Source organism: Periplaneta americana, chromosome 10 (genome assembly GCF_040183065.1).
Source record: "Periplaneta americana isolate PAMFEO1 chromosome 10, P.americana_PAMFEO1_priV1, whole genome shotgun sequence".
In the NCBI taxonomy this organism is placed as follows: domain Eukaryota; kingdom Metazoa; phylum Arthropoda; class Insecta; order Blattodea; family Blattidae; genus Periplaneta; species Periplaneta americana.
Genome location: NC_091126.1, coordinates 97,013,155 through 97,034,374, shown reverse-complemented (window position 1 = coordinate 97,034,374; position 21,220 = coordinate 97,013,155). Strand labels below are relative to the sequence as shown.

The 21,220-nt window shown below is 36.0% G+C and overlaps 1 protein-coding gene across 14 annotated transcripts in view; it reads right to left on the bottom strand.

Moving 5' to 3' along the window:
• Ipk1 (Inositol phosphate kinase 1) overlaps positions 1-21,220 on the bottom strand; it is a 1,778,442-nt gene that overhangs the window by 915,456 nt on the left and 841,766 nt on the right. For 2 of the 14 annotated variants that reach the window (XM_069837969.1, XM_069837973.1), the window contains exon 1: positions 10,468-10,639. The exons of the other annotated variants lie outside the window; for them this stretch is intronic. The gene's annotated coding sequence lies outside the window, so the exon portion shown is untranslated. Of the gene's footprint in view, positions 1-10,467; positions 10,640-21,220 lie in introns of those variants that run through there. 14 annotated transcript variants of the gene reach the window in all.

Below are 21,220 nucleotides of genomic sequence, written 5' to 3'. Positions count from 1 at the left end.
GCAGCACATATTTCATAACGAATTACTAACTACATTTACTAAGTTAAGTTGAAATGCAAATGTAATACCTATCTTTTAAAATTTACCTTAGAAGGAAACTAAAGAAGTCAATCCTGCTTAGTGTTTCAATTTATATGTACTGATATTGCGGGATGTACACATTATGCATTGAAACAAGTAAACAACGCTACACCAAGACATAAGCCTCTAGGCTGTGTTAGGTATGTATGAACGATCACTATTCTCAAGACGACTCAAATGTTTTCACAATCTCAAAGATAAACAAGACTATCTGAGTTAAATTTCTGAAATTCGTTGTAACCGTATTAGCTTGTGAGTTGAATGCATTGATATAAGAATAACAAATCACAACTTTTAACATAAATATAAAATATCCGTATATAGTATATGCAAAGAAATAAACAATGGAAAAAAGAAAATACGTAATTTTCTACTTTATTTTATATTGTCCTTATATTATGTAACAGATCTTGCCTATTAGTAATTTTATACTGTATTTTATGTAATTTCTAAGGTATTATCTGTGGAGTGTCGTTTCAAAACGTATTAAATACATCCTCGGTCGAAATTTAGTTTGAAGCGATTTCGCATAGCTGAGACGGTATTCTTTAAGACCCTGATCTCAGATTGGAGCAATTCGTATTCTTTCCCGCCTTTTTTCTATGATGAAAATTGTGTGTTGGATCAAATCGTATTATGTACAACTTCCATGATGTGTCGGATCAAATCGTATTATGTGCAACTTCCATTAGTTAAAATCTTAAATGGACAGCGTTGGCCAGCGTGCTGTATCTTCCCACCATTATTGAGTTTCCCGCTGTTTTACAACATTGTGAATAACAAGGTATGTACAATAGCAAAATCTTTTAAGAGCAGTAAGGGAACCAGAGAGACGAGAGGTGGTGCCCGAAAGAGAGGACTATATGTAGCTAAGAAGAGGGAATGTAGTGTAATTTATCTCTAAATTAAAAGCAAGTGGTCCACACCTGTGGAGTAACGGTGAGCACGTCTGGCCGAGAAACCAGGTGGCCCAGGTTTGATTCCCGTTCGGGGCAAGTTACCTAGTTGAGGTTTTTTCCGGGGTTTTCCCTCAACCCTATATGAGCAAATGCTGGATAACTATCGGTGCTGGACCCCGGACTCATTTCACCGGTATTATCACCTTTACTTCATTCAGACGCCAAATAACCTCAGATGTTGATAGAGCATCGTAAAATAACCTATAAGAAAGAGCAAGGGAATCATATTACAATAGAAGTAAAAGTCAGAGACTTTATTTGGCTTCCGACTTAAATATTACAAACCTCTTCAAAATGTACAATTAAAGTGTTAATACCCGACTTAAGAGTAAAAAGAATTTTTTTTTCTCCAAATATTTATCGGACAGAATTCAATAGGCTATAGGATTTTGTACACCGGCCAATGATGAATGCTGTCCCCAATAAGAAACTGCGATGATACACTGAAAAAGACAAGGCTCTTAGTCGATTTAGGTGCACATAAGCTTCGTGCCAATACGTTCCATAAAATTATGAGAACAGAACCTAATGAGATAAGTCATTTTGTATCGACTTACAGCAACTGCAACCGCTCTCGAAACTCAGCATAGGTGAAGTATATTATTCAAGACAATTAGCTTTCTATACTCTCTGTGTAACTTATAAAGCTTCACAGAAGCCAAATTTCTTTACATGAAATGAAGCACAGGCTGGGCGGGCGCTATTGAAGTGGCATCTTGTGTCACTACATTTATCAGTGAATTTAATTTCGACAGTTCATCAAATGTATTAGGCTGTTCGCCGATGAATTATATATATATATATATATATATATATATAAGAATTGAAGAATAAAATATACAGGGTGGGCAAAAAAGTCCCATTAGTCCATATTATTTTGTGTCATGAGAATAATGGGGAACATACTGACTCTTTAGATACTTAGGTAAACACAGTTAGTGTACAGTGGTTATTTTGTTTGTATGTTTGAATTATGACCAGAATTACATCAATAGTGTGTATATTTGAGGTATTTCAGATATTTAAGGGGATAACGGAACTTTGTGCTCACCCTGTAGATGCCATAATTATTTAAAATTTATATTCAATGTGAGTTAGAGATCGACCCCGGTGGCCGCATGATCCAAAGTATATCTCTTTAGGCAGCTCCGTTCGAAGGGTTGCAGGTAAGAAACTCGCCGTTCCTTATCACTATTTTCCAGCAGAAAGCAATAAAAACTATTGATATATCGTCCTACGTAGTATGCTGCTGTAAGAACCACAGAAAAAGTGACAAATGACAGGGCACAATTCAGCGTGGTTTATAGATGCAAATCGTATTATGTGACAAAATCGCTTCAAAACGTATTAAATACACTGTGTCGGTGCAAAACGTATTAAGTGAAAACTTCAATTGACAATATCATGCATTAGATTAAACAATCAGTGTCAGTGTTTATTACATTTGGTGTCATTTCACAATGCCTAAAAAGTGACATTAAGATATTTAAAAATTTTTCCATTGTCTTAGCCGTGAAACGTTTTTTACGTTTCCTGTAAAATTTGTTTTTCTACATTTAATACGATTTGAAACGACACTCCACATCTTTTATGTTGTTTTGTAATCTATCACATAATTTTGAATTTCATGTATATTATTGAAACCTGGTTGAGTGGAATAGAAGGCCTTATGGCCTTAACTCTGCCAGGCAAACTACCACTACCACTACTACTACCACTACTATGTATGTATGTATGTATGTATGTATGTATGTATGTATGTAAGTATGTATGTATGTATTTTATTTTAGTAGGATATTTTAAGACGCTTTATCAACAGCTTAGGAAATTTAGCGTCTAAATGAGATGAAGGTGATAATGCCGGTGAAATGAGTCCGGGGTCCAGCACCGAAAGTTACACAGAAAATGCTCATATGGGTTGAAGGAAACCCCGGAAAAAACCTCAACCAGGTAACTTGCCCCGACCGGGAATCGAAGCCGGGCCACTGGTTTCGCGGCAAGACACGCCAACCGTTACTCGACAGTTGTGAACTGTCTGTATGTATGTATGTATGTATGTATGTATGTATGTATGTATGTATGTATGTATGCATGCATGTATGCATGCATGTATGTACGTATGCATGTGTATACATGTACAGCATGTAGTGTGATAGTATGGACTATTGTAAGTAGATAAAATCATATACACATGTCTAATTTTCAATGAGTGTGGAGATATTAGCTGTTTGAATGTTAGAAATGGAATTATTTATTAGGGTGAAGTTAAAGCCATCAAACCTTCTCTTCCACGTGTTACGCATTATTGATAACAATTTGGGAACGTGATAATTAAGTTTAGTTAAAATGCAGTTCGAAAGCACACCTTGGTACCGCGGACCACTTTCGAATCACTCGCAGCAACACTAGGGATGTGCGGATCACACGTTGGGAACCGCTGTTTTGAGGAATTGATAACGAATTCTTCAGCTGCTGCAGATTCATACAGATGTTACAACTGTCAATATTTGAAGTTTTCACAGGCAGTTCGTCTGCTTGTGAAAAGAAAAAAACTTCATCTGTGAATTAGAAATGACCAGACTTGACATAGTAGGCACACAAAGAGATAAGGATAAAGTTGTAATCTCTATTTTCATCCATAGAGTATACTACCAGATTAGAAAATCGTGAGTAAACAGTTAATATGGAAGAAATACTAATGATCAGCTCTCTATCGTGATTTGCAAAAACCCCAAATGTCCAACAGAGTAAATTTTTCATGAGTCACAAGAAAGTGATTATCTTCAAAATCGTTTGGTATTTTGAAATATGTTTTCAAAGCATAATAAGTTCTAGTGTTTGACATACATTAACTTTAATTTTTTTCTTTAATATTTTATGAGAAAAAATCTGAATTGCCTGGACATGCGGGGTTTCTGCAATTCACGACTAGTAAGAATCATTTTCTTCCTTTAAAACCATTTTTATGAGAAGACGGACAAGGAGAATTTCACAAACAATTTTAAATGTATATTTAAGCCATAAATTGAAAAAGTACAAAAACAAAAATATGCAAAATTATGTGAATAGCATACTTCATTTTTCAAATTCTTTTAATTCTCTAAAGAACAAAGAAAGGCAAATTTAATTTTTTTTAGTTTCTAAAAATAACCACATGCACTGGATTTATGGTGTTCCTGCAATTCACTGTAACTTATTGCCCCTGTGAAATGTACATGAGCACTGGACGTGTGGGTTCACTGTGATTTACTGCAGCTGTGAAATGTACCTAAGCACTGGACGTGTGGGTTCACTGTGATTTATTGCCGCTGCGAAATGTACCTAAGCACTGGACGTGTGGATTCACTGTAATTTATTGCCGCTGTGAAATGTACCTAAGCACTGGACGTGTGGGTTCACTGTAATTTATTGCCGCTGTGAAATGTACCTAAGCACTGGACGTGTGGGTTCACTGTGATTTACTGCAGCTGTGAAATGTACCTAAGCACTGGACGTGTGGGTTCACTGTAATTTATTGCCGCTGCGAAATGTACCTAAGCACTGGACGTGTGGATTCACTGTAATTTATTGCCGCTGTGAAATGTACCTAAGCACTGGACGTGTGGGTTCACTGTAATTTATTGCCGCTGTGAAATGTACCTAAGCACTGGACGTGTGGATTCACTGTAATTTATTGCCGCTGTGAAATGTACCTAAGCACAGGACGTGTGGGTTCACTGTAATTTATTGCCACTGTGAAATGTACCTAAGCACTGGACGTGTGGGTTCACTGTAATTTATTGCCGCTGTGAAATGTACCTAAGCACTGGACGTGTGGGTTCACTGTAATTTATTGCCGCTGTGAAATGTACCTAAGCACTGGACGTGTGGGTTCACTCTAATTTATTGCCGCTGTGAAATGTACCTAAGCACTGGACGTGTGGGTTCACTGTAATTTATTGCCGCTGTGAAATGTACCAAAGCACTGGACGTGTGGGTTCATTGTAATTTATTGCCGCTGTGAAATGTACCTAAGCACTGGACGTGTGGGTTCACTGTAATTTATTGCCGCTGTGAAATGTACCTAAGCAATGGACGTGTGGGTTCACTGTGATTTATTGCCGCTGTGAAATGTACCTAAGCACTGGACGTGTGGGTTTTCTGCACCACTTGAAAGTGCTATGTAGAGTATAAATATTACAACCGTATGAAAAACTAAATTTGAGAAAAACTGTGACTTTTGGGTTTTCTACAGGAACCTAATTTTATTTTTACTTCAATTTTTATTGTACCCGAGTTTTTGGATGTACTGTACTTCACTCGCACCCCTTCTACTAATGAAGTTACAACTGCCCTCCACACAAAACCAAGGCCGCATATAGTAAACAGTACTGAGTGAGTAAGTATATTACGTTCCAGAAATATGTTCGCGTTTTTCAGTGTCGAAAGAGCTTTCAATATTGAATCATATTTTCGCACAGGTACTGTCGTCCGTTTGCCTACGTTGTATCCCGATTTCCCCCACCTGCTTCTGCTCACCCCTCTGTAAAGGCTAATGGCTGGGCTGTCTTAGCTCTTTTCTGAAAAAAATTTAAGTCTCTTAGGAATTGGACGTCTACGTAATATTATACAACAGTTTAAAACAACTTAACTAAAAGGGCCTCGTTGAGTAATTAACTTTCACGTGATTTCCTCCTTTCTACCCTCCTGCGACATAACCACTTGGACGGACAGTTGATAGCATATCTGAGTAATTTTGTCTGTGCGGGTCGGGCAGAAGTGAAGATTGAATTTAAAGTAGGCCTACGTAAGGTACTCTTTTATAGAGTAGGTACAGAATTATTCCAACATCAGTTACTAGTACGAAGGACGACACTGGTAATTGGAATTAGATGCAATAGTCTATCGTGCACTAATATGCGCAAAAGAACTGAATCCTGTATCGAAATGAACTGTCACAATTTTCAAAAATGTGTTTAAATATCCGTATCATGATTATTTTTCAATTTAACTTCATTCTCTATATTGTACGCTAATGTGCTGTAGACAGTATAATTTACACTGCATAATGAATACGTTCGCATGGATAACTCAGTTCGTGAGCAAAACACTTATTGTTAATACTGTACTGTATTTTGATTAAACAAAAACCTAATGAAAATTAACAAACTGAAAACCGCGATATTTCCTACTTTACGTAAATGAATGAACTACTTTTCTTCCCTCCTATACCTAGTAAAGTGATTTGTTTGTATTTTACGCCAGTATCATTGAACTCCAGTCGTGGAAGGGGGTAGCAAAGGCGGTCTCCGGTTCTCAACCGTTAATCCCCATGGTATAGCCAGGTTGATATTAAAAATGTTAGTAAAAATAAAATGATGTACCTGTACAATTCACGGTTCACCTGTGTTTAAAATACAAAACAAAGGAGAAAATAATACGCGAATTTCTTGAACGAATTTCTAATTTCGTAGGAAGGGCAATATCGTAAAAGAGTCGAGAATTTCACAGTTCAATGCATCTGTGACAATGAGCGAGTGCCAGTTTCTACTGATGATATTCCTCGAAAATATACGCCGTGAAAATGCGGCGGAGGCCAGTCCAGTCTTGTAGTGAGCTGTAGTACGTGAGCGAGAGCACGGCAGTTCGTATACAAGGACAAATTCTGCAACGGAGCTGCGCTACTAAGCTTTGGAGAGGTCAGACAGCTTACTGTACTTGCGTTGTCACCGAACAGCCTCAACAGAGCTAGACATACAAGTAGGTATAGAGACATAGGCGGAGAGAGAACAATTTTCTTTGGGGGGGCAAAGCAAAACCATAGAATCCCCATATAACAAGGTTATGGGGGACATTATTTACCTTCTCCCCGTTATAGCTTGACCGTGCTACAGTATATCGGAATATGATAATTTTATAAAGGTATTTTTGGGGGGCATATTTCTTAGAGTGTTACATCCATATCCGCGATGTTTCGGACCGAGTTGTATAGGGCTTGAACTGTAGGTCTACTACAAATTATAGTAGGGCATAATTTAAAACAATCCCCCTATTTTCTCTCTCATACACAAACACATGCATACATCAAAAAACATTATGTAACAGTGCTAACAGAAACTTTTTTATCTGAAGTTTACCTGCCTGAAGATATCATATGAAATATAAATTTTAATTGTCATTTCACTTAATATCTCGTCTTTAAGTTTACACATTATACCCGGATCACTTTTCTTTTTTCTGCATTGTTCTGCAGTATGTTATTCATATTTCTCCAACTGGCGGCCTGAACACCTGCAGACTTCTGCTGTTACAAAAGAAACATTACAGTGCCTCTATTCCTCTTTTACATTTAGAAATTTAAAATAAATATTACAGTCCACACACATGATCTGAAGACATTAATTTATCAACTTAAGCACAGAGACTTAATCATAAACAAAAGTAAGAAAACTCTTTTGAATTCAATATTTTCTAATGTTAATAGGAAAAAAAAAAAGAGTTCAGACAAGTTGGGGGGGGGGGAGTGCCTATGTAGACAGATGCATACATACCCAAAAATACATACATTCCTTCACACAAATTAAAATACACTTAACGCAACAATCCACAGATTTTTATTACCTACTTGCAGCTTTCTAGCAGTGATCAAACATTAGAACAGCTACTAAATGTAATAAAGATGTTAACGTATTATGAATATAGTATAAAGTATAATGGTTGTGAGTTACATCCTCCATGTTCTGCAGAAGTTATGGAAATGACTCTCTCTCAATTTAAAATAAAAATAAATAATTGAGTAGTACAACTAAAAATGTGAGAACTCTGCTTTTGATATTGACATATCCCATTTTTAGGAAACTTAAGAAATCAAATACGAGCTAGTTTATGCATCATTATAGGCCCCGGGAAAAGCAGTGCACCGGGCTCTGCCTACATAACCACTCACAGAATAAAAATGTAAATTATCTATAAAATAAACTTATGTCTTTAGTACTTCCAACAAAATCAGTGTTTTGACATTAAAAAGAAATGTGATGCACAGCAAATATTAATCCTTACAAAAGCTTGGATAATGCAACATGAGCCTTGAACTTGAAAATAAACATTTACACATATCAAATGGTATTTGATAATTATACAGACTGAGATAACACAGGTTCGCACTATGAAATTATCATGATTTATTTATTACTGAGCAAGTGTTCAACACAACCATTTGCGAAATTTCTGATTGAGAATGCCTTTATACCTGTATATCCAATTGCAGTGTTAATAAATACATACCATACATACATACATACATACATACATACATACATACATACATACTGTACTTGCCTGCCGATCCGAAGTTGAGTTCGGGCGCGGGTTCGATTCCCGCTTGGGTGATTAACCTGGTTGGGTTTTTCCCGAGGTTTTTCCCAACCATAAGGCAAAGTCAGGTATTCTATGGCGAATCCTAGGCCTCATCTCTTCAAATATCATCTCGCTATCACCAAACCCATCGACTCTAAATAACCTCGTAGTTGATACAGCGTCGTTAAATAATTAAAAAGTACATACATACATACATACATACATATATACATACATACATACATACATACATACATACATACATACATACATAATTGGTTTGAAGTCAATGGTCTTCTGGATGTCAGACATGCTCACTCTCTTCGCTGCAAGTCGTAATTGTTCTCCTACCGAGTTAGCAATTCTGAATGTTGAGGCGGGTGATTGGAAAATTGGTGTTAAATTATGGTCTCTGCATAGATTAGTAAGGGGCCCCTGTGCTCTTAGGGCCTCCGGGCAACTGTCAACCGTGCCCATGCATTAAGAAGCCAAGGAATTTGACTTATAATATGAAATGCACTAATGAAAGAAAAATGTCTCATCTGTCGTCCACAAGATGGTTCTGGCTATCGTGCATACATTGTCAGTCACATGACAAAACATGCTACGAGTCGACAAATCCTTTCGTATCATTCGAAGAGTTAAGCACAGTACGTATAGGAAGCAGTAGCCCCTACCATCTTAATCTGGCTTCACAGAACCTAAGTTCTTCATCTGAAAATCAGTAGAGCATTCCCGTCACCCTTCGCTGCATTAGTGGTTGACACCTAATGTAAATAACAAGTAATATTTGTGTTCGATATTTGTAATTCAAATTTCTTTATCAGTAAAATTGTGTGTTGTTTCTTCACGCATACGTCATATTTACAAGTGTATGTAAATTACTTATTGTATAATTAGGATAAGAAGTTAAAACTATGTCCGTGTGTGAAGGCTAGAAATGTTATGTAAAGTGGGATAAACTTGGCAGAAAGAAAAGATATCACCCCAATTTGTGACTTAAGTGATAAAAATAACAATGGACTCTCCTTTTTCTATTTGAGAATTGTGCCGTTTCTGAGACGGAACTGTCGAAAGCCACTGTGGTACTAGAAGCGCATACACAAGTCTCGGGGAGGGCAGGAAATGCAAGTACAGTACTGTATTCGTCGATGGATAACCAATAAGAATTTGCATTCATTTCACCTTCCACACCCACTACTCTTATTGGACTGAACTTTTAATTCTGTTTTGTCGAACTTAGGAGAATACATTGTACTCATTAGAAAGCCCCAAGGACTGAATTTTTCTCCAAGTCTGACTTACACTGCATACAATTTTCTCACAGGCTACATGTCATCTCTAAGCTAGGGAAAACTGACCACCGCGCTCAACTGATGTATACCCAAAACTGACCCGGCGCTCAATTGACGTATAGCCAAAACTGACCCCGCGTTCAACTGATGTATACCCAAAACTGATTCCGCGCTCAACTGATGCATTTTCAATCCTTTCGCGCTCAACTGATTTACACCCATGACAACATCCATCCAAAATTTTCTACAAGTTAAATCATCAGTGAGGTCCAATAAGTGTAAATGCTTATTGAGATGGCCATGTCCGGATAGAAGTCTGGGATAAATTACTTCAATATATAAAACATTTTCTGCTATTGTTTGAGCAGTGGCAGCTCGACTCACCGTAATTTTATTACACCTAATACATTGCTACTAACAGTGAAAAAATAATCGTAAATGACATGTTAGTAACTATGCATTAACAATGAATGACTGCTGCTAAATAAAATATGTTTTCGAAGGTATTAACACAACTCTGAGTGATGGACCATGAAAATTACACTTCCAACAGCCCTACCCACAAGAATGCCCAATAGAGTGCTATCGAGCGATTTAACCTTTACGACATGTACAAAATTACTACACTTAGGTTCAACTTCAGTAACTAAGAGTTTGACGCATGGGAATAGACAGGGAAGAGATTCAAAACATAGCCTATCCCTGTATAAATATTGGATATATTATTGGATGCATGCCATCTCAAACAGACTAACACACACATACACATATAAACACTCAGAAATATAAGAGTTTACCAAGTGTGGAGAACAGGACGCTGAAGCTATGGTGTGAGATTTGATATTTCACAGAGAAGCAACCTTGCAGCAAATTTCGCGCGATACCAGCCACACTATAAACCTAAGGAAGCTTTCAATGTATTCAATGCACAAGCTGGCGTCTGTGCTAGTGTCCTAGTCTGCACCTCTAGCTTAGCGAGCTGCAAATAGAAATTACGAAACAAAAGGATCAAGGTGGCATCTGTTCACAAATATGGGAGCCTTAAAATAGATTTTGTTCAACGTAGATAGCAAAGTCAACTGAAATTAAATTAAACAGGAAGGAATGCAACTCAGTAAGCGTAGCTCCAAAGCAGTGGTAATTCAGAAGACGAAATAATGAGATATCTGGACTCGTGCGAATAGATACTACCAAAAAATTAGAAAGTTGAGATATATGCATTTTATAGTGTGGCAACGATCAAGTGTTAGACAAAAATCATCCTTCTCTAAGAATTTATATTATGATCAATCACGAGAACCTCAGCTCTCTTCAGCTTTTGAACGGATGAATCTTTATTTAATAAACAAGCGACACATTTTTATGGTTCGTTGCCTACGACAGCACAGGCACGGGACCATTCTGTAATAGATGAAACATTATTACAGAGTATTAAATTTGTGCCTTTATGGCAGAAGCTGATATGCACAATTTTGGTAAAAATATTTTGTTAAGATATGTTGCAAATGTTGTTTCTAACGTTATGGCAAAACATGATATGTCTACTCCCATTAGTAGCTAACAATAATACTAATAAGAAAATATTCTTTCTAATGTATCCCTCATTTATCTTAAAACCGCTCTCCTGCAAAATAAGCAAAATATACAAGCTTATGCCATAACACCACAGATATCCTGTGATCACGTAATCATTATCAACGTGAATTTGTCGTTGCGGTTAATAATTCGAATAATAACACCTACAACAATCTCCAGGGACAATTTTTGCTTTTGAACTCTCAAGATACAGCTGTAAAAAAAAAAAAAAAATTTCAACGCCATATTGTAGTTTGTGCACTATGGGTCTGTAATTAGAAGACAAGAATTACTGTTCCATAGAAAAAGGTAAGTTACTCATTAGGTAGGTATGTCTGAAAACTAAGCAGAAGAGAGGAAAATCAAGACAGTCAGAGTATGTCAGAAACGTGATTCCATAAAAGGAATATATAAGGCGTGTAGTTGCAAAATCAGATGCATCAGTTTTTTTTTTTTTCGAAAAAGAGTTAACGTTATATTTCATATCTTCATATGATTCTACAACTGCTATAGCACTGTTATGCTCCAAAGCCAGATACATCACATGGATTTGTATGATGAAAGAGTAGTATTGGTTGCAAATCCTTGGATCCTTGCAAACGTTTTTCCTTCGTACTGAAAAATTATGTTTTATTGATGTATCTGATTTTGCAACTAAACGCCTCATATAATTTATTGCATTATTAAGTCAGTTGACCAATATAGTTCCTTTTAACGAAGTACATCTATACTTTAATGGATCAAAAAGATGCATAAGTATACATTTCCTTCCTTATAAAATATATTTTTCTCTTTCTTGTGGTGGAAGAATTTCTTATATAGAAGTCTATCTAATAGAGTCCGAAATACGGCAATGAATTTCTGCATGCCACTTCATCTACCCATACTCTTTAATAGATATACATTTGAGAGAACATTACTCGTAAAAGAGAGTGCCAAGATGGAGGACAGAATAGTAAGGGCGATGGAATTACAGAGGAAAAAGAGTGCTAAAAAGTGAGTGCAAGAAAGTCAGGGGTGGCAGAAGTGATAGAGTAAGAATAGATAAAGTGTCAAGTGTTAGAATAAAGACGTGTAAAGAGTTTAGTAAGACAGACATAGAAACAATGAATTAAAGTCAATGAATATATGAACAAATGAGAAGTGCAAGAGAGAGAGTAATTAGTAGTGAAATTAAGTGAATTAGAAAATTAATGTGAATCGTTGTTGTGGAGTTGGACGTAGTATTAGGGGTACTATAAATGTAGGAATATTCTAGATGTGAAAGAAGCAATAGAGGAGGGTATTAGGGAGTAGGAGCGAAGGGAAAGGGATAAGTACGTATATAGCCTAAATATAGTAGAGAATAGTATGGAAATAATGAGTGATGTAAGTGCTGTAAAATAGAGAAAATGAAAACAAATACCAATAATTTAGGGCAGCGGTTCCCAAACTTTTTCAGCCACGGAGCCCTTTTTGAAGCAAAAGTTTCTCGTGGAGCCCCAATAAATGTTTACTTTTTAGTTTTATCTGCCTACGTTCTATGAAGCATATTTCACACGATACATAAACGGAAGTATGAATATATATATATATATATATATATATATATATATATATATATATATATTTGTATGTATATATATAAATAAATAAAGGAATCAATAGTAAATAAGTACTGGATATAATTTATTTAAATCTACAAAATGATATTAATACGTAGTTAAGATATTTAAAAAACGTTACAATGTAACATGTATACCCGAAGTTTTTTTAATTGTTATGTTTTATTTAACGACGCTCGCAACTGCAGAGGTTGTATCAGCGTTGCCGGATGTGCCGGAATTTTGTCCCGCAGGAGTTCTTTTACATGCCAGTAAATCTACTGACATGAGTCTGTCGCACTTAAGCACACTTAAATGCCATCGACCTGGCTCGGGATCGAACCCACAACCTTGGGCATAGAAGGCCAGCGCTATACCAACTCGCCAACCAGGTCGACCCACCCGAAGTTAATGTGAAGAATGTGCCTGTTTCTTGCGACAGAGTTTGTCAATGTCCGGTGTCATAGAAGTCAGTTGAAGACGTATATCGTCTTCTGTCTCCAAACAAATTCGATATTTTGTTTTTGTAGCCCTGTACTTCGAAAAGGTCGTTTCACTGACGTACACAGTACCAAAAGTCAGTGAGAGAAATTTAGCTTTTGAACTTAATAACAAAAGACCCTCCCCTAACAAAGCCCAAAATTTGGGAAATGGTTTGCTTTTAAATTATGCCTGACAGTGGCTGTTCGAAACCATGTCTATAAGGACCTCATATCTGCAGCAGTGAAAGCTGCTGGTTTTGACATCACTGGAAATGGATCTACAAGCCACTCATATTTCTTTATAATCGATTCCTGAGTGTCCCTTGGAAATTATTAATTCATATTTTGAAGCAAATTGTCAAGGTGTTCTTTCATTATTGCTATGAATGAGACATTCATTGTTATGTTATTTTCTTCTATAAAGTTTGAAGTCAATGAGAAACGTAAGATTCTTATTGTCGACGCTTTCTATGTAGAACGCTACATTTTTCTTCAGTGTGACAATTTCGTCATCAGCATCGAATATAATCTTCCGTTTACCTTGTATGTATGTGCTGAATTCATTTTTGAAAAAGTCTGCCAAGTAACATAATTTGTACAACCATTCCTGATCATTCAAATAATCTGCTAGCAAACTGTTCTGGTAATTCAAAAGTGAATAAACTTCCGTTCGAAGTTCATGTAATCGGGACAACGCTTTCCCGCCCGACAACCATTGCACTTCTGTGTGTAATATTACTAACAATGACTTGTGTATACTACCCATATCTTCACACAGGATTTTAAGTAGTTTACACTGCGAAGGTCGTGCCTTAACAAAGTTGATAATTTTGACGGCGTTGCCTAGTACCTGCTTTAATAAGCTGGCATTTTTTCGTTGTGAGGACGTGTTGGTATAGTACACAGTGACTACTTGTTCAGTTTTTTAAATTTTCTTGATCCTTGTAACAGCGCCAGCAACAGGACCTCCCATGGCCTTTGCGCCATCTGTGCACACGTCAATGCAATTGTCCCACGGTATCGAGTTTTCAATGAAGAAGAAAATATTTCAGTACCGCTTGTAGACGATGGCAATGGCTGCAGAACAAAATATTTCATGAAAGAACCTGAAAATTAACACCGCACAAACATCATTAACATAGCTAATCCGGCAAAGGCCGTGGATTTGTCAAGTTGTAACGAAAATTTCGTTTAACTGATACGGAAAATATTGATATTTTTACGTCTTTTCATATATTCTGGATTCCATCATGCACAGTGTTATTTGACAAGGGCACAGTGGATTCAAGTTTGCAGTTTTCTCGTCCACCATGCACTTCACTACTTCACTAATAGTGGTTTCATAAGAGTTTCAGTAAGGGTGAGGTTTACCAGCAAGAGCCTGGTCATGACTAACCAAGTACGACGTTTTCAGTGCTTTCTCGTTGTTTGTTTTTACACGAGGTAAAATTTTGTTTGAACTGCATGGAGCTCGTCACTTTTTCTTTCGAAGTAGTCTGCAGTTTTATCTGTGAATTTTTGAATTGAGAAATGCCGTCTAAGCTTGGCAGAAGACATAAAAATTATTGGGAAAAACTTTGTTACGTATCACACACTGTTGACGTTCATCAGCAAACTCAGTGAATCCCATGTCCAAATATAAATCACAATATTTTTGTTACTTTCAATATCTCTACACTAGGCATCGTAGACTCAGAGACAGGATCATGTTCAACATATCGCACTATCTTCTTTGAAAGTAAGGTCATAGCTGTTGTTATCTCCCTTTGACTGAGCAATGGTTGATGGCTAATGACTCTTAGGTTTTAGGGAGCCCGTCTTAAGCCACAGTTCCGGTTCAACGAAAGTTTAGCCAACACATCTGCTATCAAATTAACATGCTGGTATATGGTATATATTTTTTTGAGGTAACGTAACAGTCAATAGATTGTACAGGGACATCATTTTATTTTTACTTCAATTTTTATTGTACCTGAGTTTTTGTATGTACTTCATTCCCACCCTTTCTACTAATGAAATTCAGCCGTCCTCCACACAGATCCAAGATCGCATATACAGTCATAGTAGCCTCACGGTCATAGTAAACAGTACGTTCCAAAAATATGTTCGCGTTTTCCAGTGACGAAAGAGCTTTCAATATTGCATCATTTTCCATTTGCCTACGTCGCATCCCGGTTTCCCCCATCTGCTTCTATTCGCCTCTCTGTAAATGCTAGTGGCTGGGCTGTCAGCTCTTTTCTGGGAACATTAATTTCTGTTAGGAATTGGACGTCTACGTAATATTATACCCATACAATTCTTTAAAATAACTTAAACAAAAGGACCTCGTTAAGTAATTAACTGTCACGTGATTTCCTCCCTTTCTACAACGCTGCGACGTAACCACTTGAACGGACAGTAGATAGCATGTCTGAGTAATTTTATCCTTTCGGATCGGGCAGAAGTGAAGATCGAATTTACAGTACGTAAGGTCTCTTTTATAGAGTAGGTAGAGAATTATTTCAACATGAGTTACTAATACGAAGTACGAAACTGGTAATTGGAATTACGTACAATAATCTATATTGCGATAATATGCACAAAAGAACTGAAGCCTGTATCGAAATGAACGGCCACCATTTTCAAAAATGTGTTTAAATATCCATATTATGATTATTTTTCTATTTAACTTCATTCTCTATATTGTACGCTAATGTGTTGTAGACAGTATAATATACACTGCATAATGAATACGTCCTCATGGATAACTAAGTTCGGGAGTAAAAACACTCAAAGTTAATACTCTACTGTATTTTGATTAAACAAAAACCTAATGAAAATTATCAAACACAAAATAGCGATATTTCCTAGTTTACGTAAATGGATGAACTACTTTTCTTCCATCCTGTACCTAGTAAAGTGATTTGTTTGTATATTACGCCAGTATCATCGAACTCCAGTCGTGAAAGGGGGTAGCAAACGGCGTTTCCGGTTCTTAATCGTTGACCCAAAGGTATAGCCAGGTTAATATCAGAAATGTTAGTAAAAATAAAATGATGTCCCTGTAGATTCCACGTACCACAAATAATAAACGCTGCCTGTCCAGTATATAAAAAATAAAATAAATTTCGAGAATCATTGAGTACTTGGCAAGCAAGAAAGATCGAGATAGTTCCAGTGACGAATAGATGTAATATTAATGCTTCCATGTAGCAAGAAGAACGCAAACTACTTTCTCAGAAAGTATTTTTGGCTTGATGGAAGTAGTTTCCGTTTTTCCCGCTAGAGACTAGATGGAATTAGCAATTTTTGTCATCTTCATAAATTCCGCGGAAGGAGCCCCTGAGAATCATTCTCGGAGCCCTGAGGGCTCCGCGGAGCACACTTTGGGAACCGCTGATTTAGGGAAAAATATCTGGGAAAGAATGAAAAAGAGTAGGTGGATTTGAGAATCGAAAATAAAAAATAATGCAAATAATTAATGAAAGGAATATACAATATTTAATAGGAAAACGGGAAATGGAAAGAGACAGTATAGGTATGAGAGAGAATAGAAGAGGATAGATAGGGAAGGATAGACAGGAGTACAGTTAGAACAGAAGGATAGGAATTAAACGGAAACGACTTAGTAAATTAATATATTAACACATAATAATGGGGTATAAAATAGATGGTAAGACAAGATGGATGGTGAAGAAAGGAATAATAATAATAATAATAATAATAATAATAATAATAATAATAATCATCATCATCATCAGCAGCAGCAGCAGCAGCACCATCATCAATGAACAAGGATGGTATGTGGGGTATATATTAAAGTGACGGTGGATCGAAAAGCAGAAATGCAAAGGTCCACCATAACTATGAATTGTAAAGTTGGCTTACAAATAAATATGGTTATCATATCAAATGTACTTTTTTTTCACTAATTTTACGAAAACTTATATTGTACATTTATTTTCCCTGATAAATTAAAAAAGTATTTAAAATATTTTAATGGAACTTTGCATGCTTACGTTTTTAACAGCTTGGTATAAATATTAGAATCTTATATTAATCATTAGTTTTTTAATAATATTAGTCCTGAAAATGTGAAAATAATGGTCTTACGTAGTTTGTGCACATTAAAAATATTTTTCGAGAGAGAAGCAAAATACTTTTTTTGCACGATAGTGTGTTTTCTCGTCGTTACAGCAAACAGCCGCCACGACTGAACGTTGATTTTACTGAATTCAGAGTTTCCAACCTAGATAAGTATGTTGAAATATTACAAATTTAATAACTGCTCTAGAGTTGTAATGAAAACCACTCCCTTCTATGTATGCTACAATTCTACAATGCATGTAAAATTCATACGCAAAAGGCAGTGCTAATTAATATACATTATACGAAACAAATCACTGCGTTTGAAATGTATTGAACTATATTTAAACAATTCAAATTACACTTAACAAAAAGAAATAAAAATTATTCTAATTGAACGCGAAATATTACAAGTACCTGAATCATTTTTACTCCTTCTCATTGAAGTTTATGGTGAAGTTTGTACGTTGGCCAGGCTGCTAATCTTTAGTCAGCTGTTCATAGTGTACGTACTGTATATTAAGATCTTTAGAAACATTATTTTCAAAATATACTATCGAGCAAAAAAAAAAAAATACTCTACAAGACACGTTTGTGAAGTGCATTACAAAATTTTGGAAATTGAAAATTTTTTCCTCGATTTTGTATAAAGCACTTCCCAGCCTTGTATCGTAATATACGTACTATAGTTTAGTTTATGTTGTTCATGTAGTTATTACTAAGGAATTTGAAACGTAATGACAACATGGTACTATTTCACACTATACAGTATTTAGGTTACTTTTGGCATAACACACTTCAATACTGCCATGTCCACAATACGTTGAAAAATCCTTGGAAGACGAGACTTCATCTGCAGCATTATTTCTGGATATCGCTCACTGATCGAGCTAAAGCTCGTTGGATGTCAGCTCTTGATTGAAAGCGAATGCCTCGCTTCCAGAAATTTTGCAATAGTTCGGTTTGGTAAGACTACTCTCCCACAAGCTTCTTGTAATGCCTAAAGCAGAGAGTAGCATTTTTCCCGCTTCCAACATGAATTTCTACGAAGCACCTACTGAACATTTTTAGGACTTTATTACTTGCTACAGATCAGAAACCTAATCAAAACTGCTTCTCTACTGTGCATATTGCTACAATGTAGTTACGAAAATCATTCTTACACATTTGCGGATATACTGTGAGTTGTTTATGTGACCAGAGTATAGTATTACGCAGCAATGCGAATTTCCGACTTGGCCTTGTAGGTCAGGGCGCTGCAGTCGACCAGGTGTCCGTTTATGTTACCACAGGATGACGTTACAGCATTGTTGTTGCACATATTTTCCGCGTCGGAAGTTCGCTTTACCAGGTAGTATAGTGAGGGTCATATACGAACAGTTCCTAAACAGCAAATATTGCCGTCTTGTCAGTGTTGCCAACTGTTACCAGATATCACACGATTCAAAATGCTAAATTACTTATTTACTTACCTACTTTATGTTGGAAGGTTATCCTAAATAATTAAATAATTTGCAACATATTTTCATAGGCAAACTATACGGGAAAGGGATCAACATGTCAAGTATTTTGTCTGGCAATACGAAATTCATTGGTTTCACTAAACAATTAACTCACGAGACCAAACCTAAAAACGTATTTTGTTTGACCACATGAAATTATTAGTATTAACTCCGAAAACTTACCTGACTACAGTCTTGAATTATAACCACAACACATAAAATAACTATTATGTATTAATATTAATACTAATATTAATTAATTATTAGTATGTTCAAATTTCACTAGCTTCCAGTAACCGGCTCAGAAATCTAGTAGAATTTTAATTTCATGGAACTCCAGTACCGACAAATTGTCTCAGCTGCCAATATACCAGTTACAAAATCACTACCATTTGTAATATTTGTCAGTATCGAAATTCGAAACGAAGTTAGCAAAAGAAAATTCAACCTGCAAACTATAAGAAAATTATCACAATCCACTAGCATATCGTCGTTGTTCCTGCAATAACTCCTATGTGCAAAATATAAAATTTTTCAGTAGAAAGAAAAAGCACATTTATTCATCCCATGGCAACCGTGCATAGAAGACTGTGAATTCTTACATTTTCGAAACAAGGAAATATAATTACATATATGTAGGAGATTTTATTATTTGCTCTATCTCTATTAAAGTTATTTAATACAGCAAAAATTTGAAAATCGATAAATATGTTACATAGGAGTTATTGCAGGAACAAAGACGGTATGTAGTAATGGGGGGGGATGGTTAGGTTTCACCCTTAGGGTATGAAGTAAGCTGACCCGGACTTTATACACAGAAGAAAGCTAGTGCAATAGAGCTGGCGAGAGTTATATGCGTGAGTGGTTCTTAACATGGCAGAACTTAAATCTTCCAGTCACACGAAGTTAAATGCAATATTTCCAAATTTGCAGGTAATTGTATTTCAATAAACGCCGCCTATTTATTTTCGTAAAACAGATAACTAGTTCAACGAACTTGGATCTGTCTGCCATTGTGAACTACCGCCCATCTTCCTCTCTGGCTAAAATGTTGCAAGCTGTCGCATGGTCAATGGCTTCAAATTAGTGGGTTTAAATTAAATTTGCACGAAAACCGTCCACGCTATTGAAATACACCAGAGGGATAAATGATTCTTTATTACATTTTATATTGATATAGTAAAAAATCTCGACCCTACTCGCAATAGTTACCGAATAAGAGGGTATTAAACATTTGGAAGATGACTTTATTTCTGACAAAACTATGGACTTTCCATCAATATGGTATTATACTTTTTTGTTACATACAAACTGAGTAATTGGCTCTGAAAATTTGCAGGGTTATTTCACTTCCATGCTGTATATACCAATCCGCAGAAGTTACAATAGTCATTAAAGCAAAATTGAAAGAGTTCTTGAAACGAATTATGGATTTAATGTGATGTGCCATAAACTAAATGCCCTATTATACTCACCAAAGCTGTTGCTAACTTAGTGATTCTGATAAGTACGGTAAGGAATACTGTATCATGTTTCAGATTTGTTCCAGTTACGTCTTGTGACGTAGAATGATCTTTTTCATGGTACAAAAATTGTTTTTCTGCATATACATGTATCTCTTATGATAAACTGAAAAATGTACATTATTATTAATTGCAACGAGGCTAGATACATAAAATTGTGTTTGTTTGTTATTCTTATATGTATGGGTAAATTATTTTATACTGAAATTTACGTAGATTATAATTGCCAATTACTGCCTTTTTATACAATATTATTTTTCATTTTGTTTCTTATTCTAAGACCATGAATCACTGGCACAAAGACAAATAACAGTTTCGGTGTGATCCTCGTACCTCTACTCATGAATTATGAGTATTGATTCAATTGGAAAATATTTGAAAATAATCAGAATGAGGCTTTTGGCTATTCCACCGTGTCCTGGAACTTGACATAGCCAACGTTTCGAAACTACATAAAGGTTCCATCATCAGGACAGGCAGGAATGACCAAACAGTTCGCCTATTCTATTTGGGCTCGTTACGCCAGGCTAAAACGACTACTATAGTTTGGTGCATTGTTAGTTGATGTAAGCGAAAATCGGTTAATATTCGGTCCTTCCACGTCCCTAAATAACTATATAAAAAAAATAGCCAACCAGAGCTACTATTTCAAGGCGGAGAAAGAAGCTTCCTTGTTGCCTGCAGAAGTGTATCAATACTAGGCTTATGGAAGACTACCTGAAATATAACTATGTCTTTAACAATAATTAATATGTTACTTAATGTTCATAAACAAATGTCGCCCTGAGTGGCGCAGATAGTATAGCGCTGGCCTTCTGTG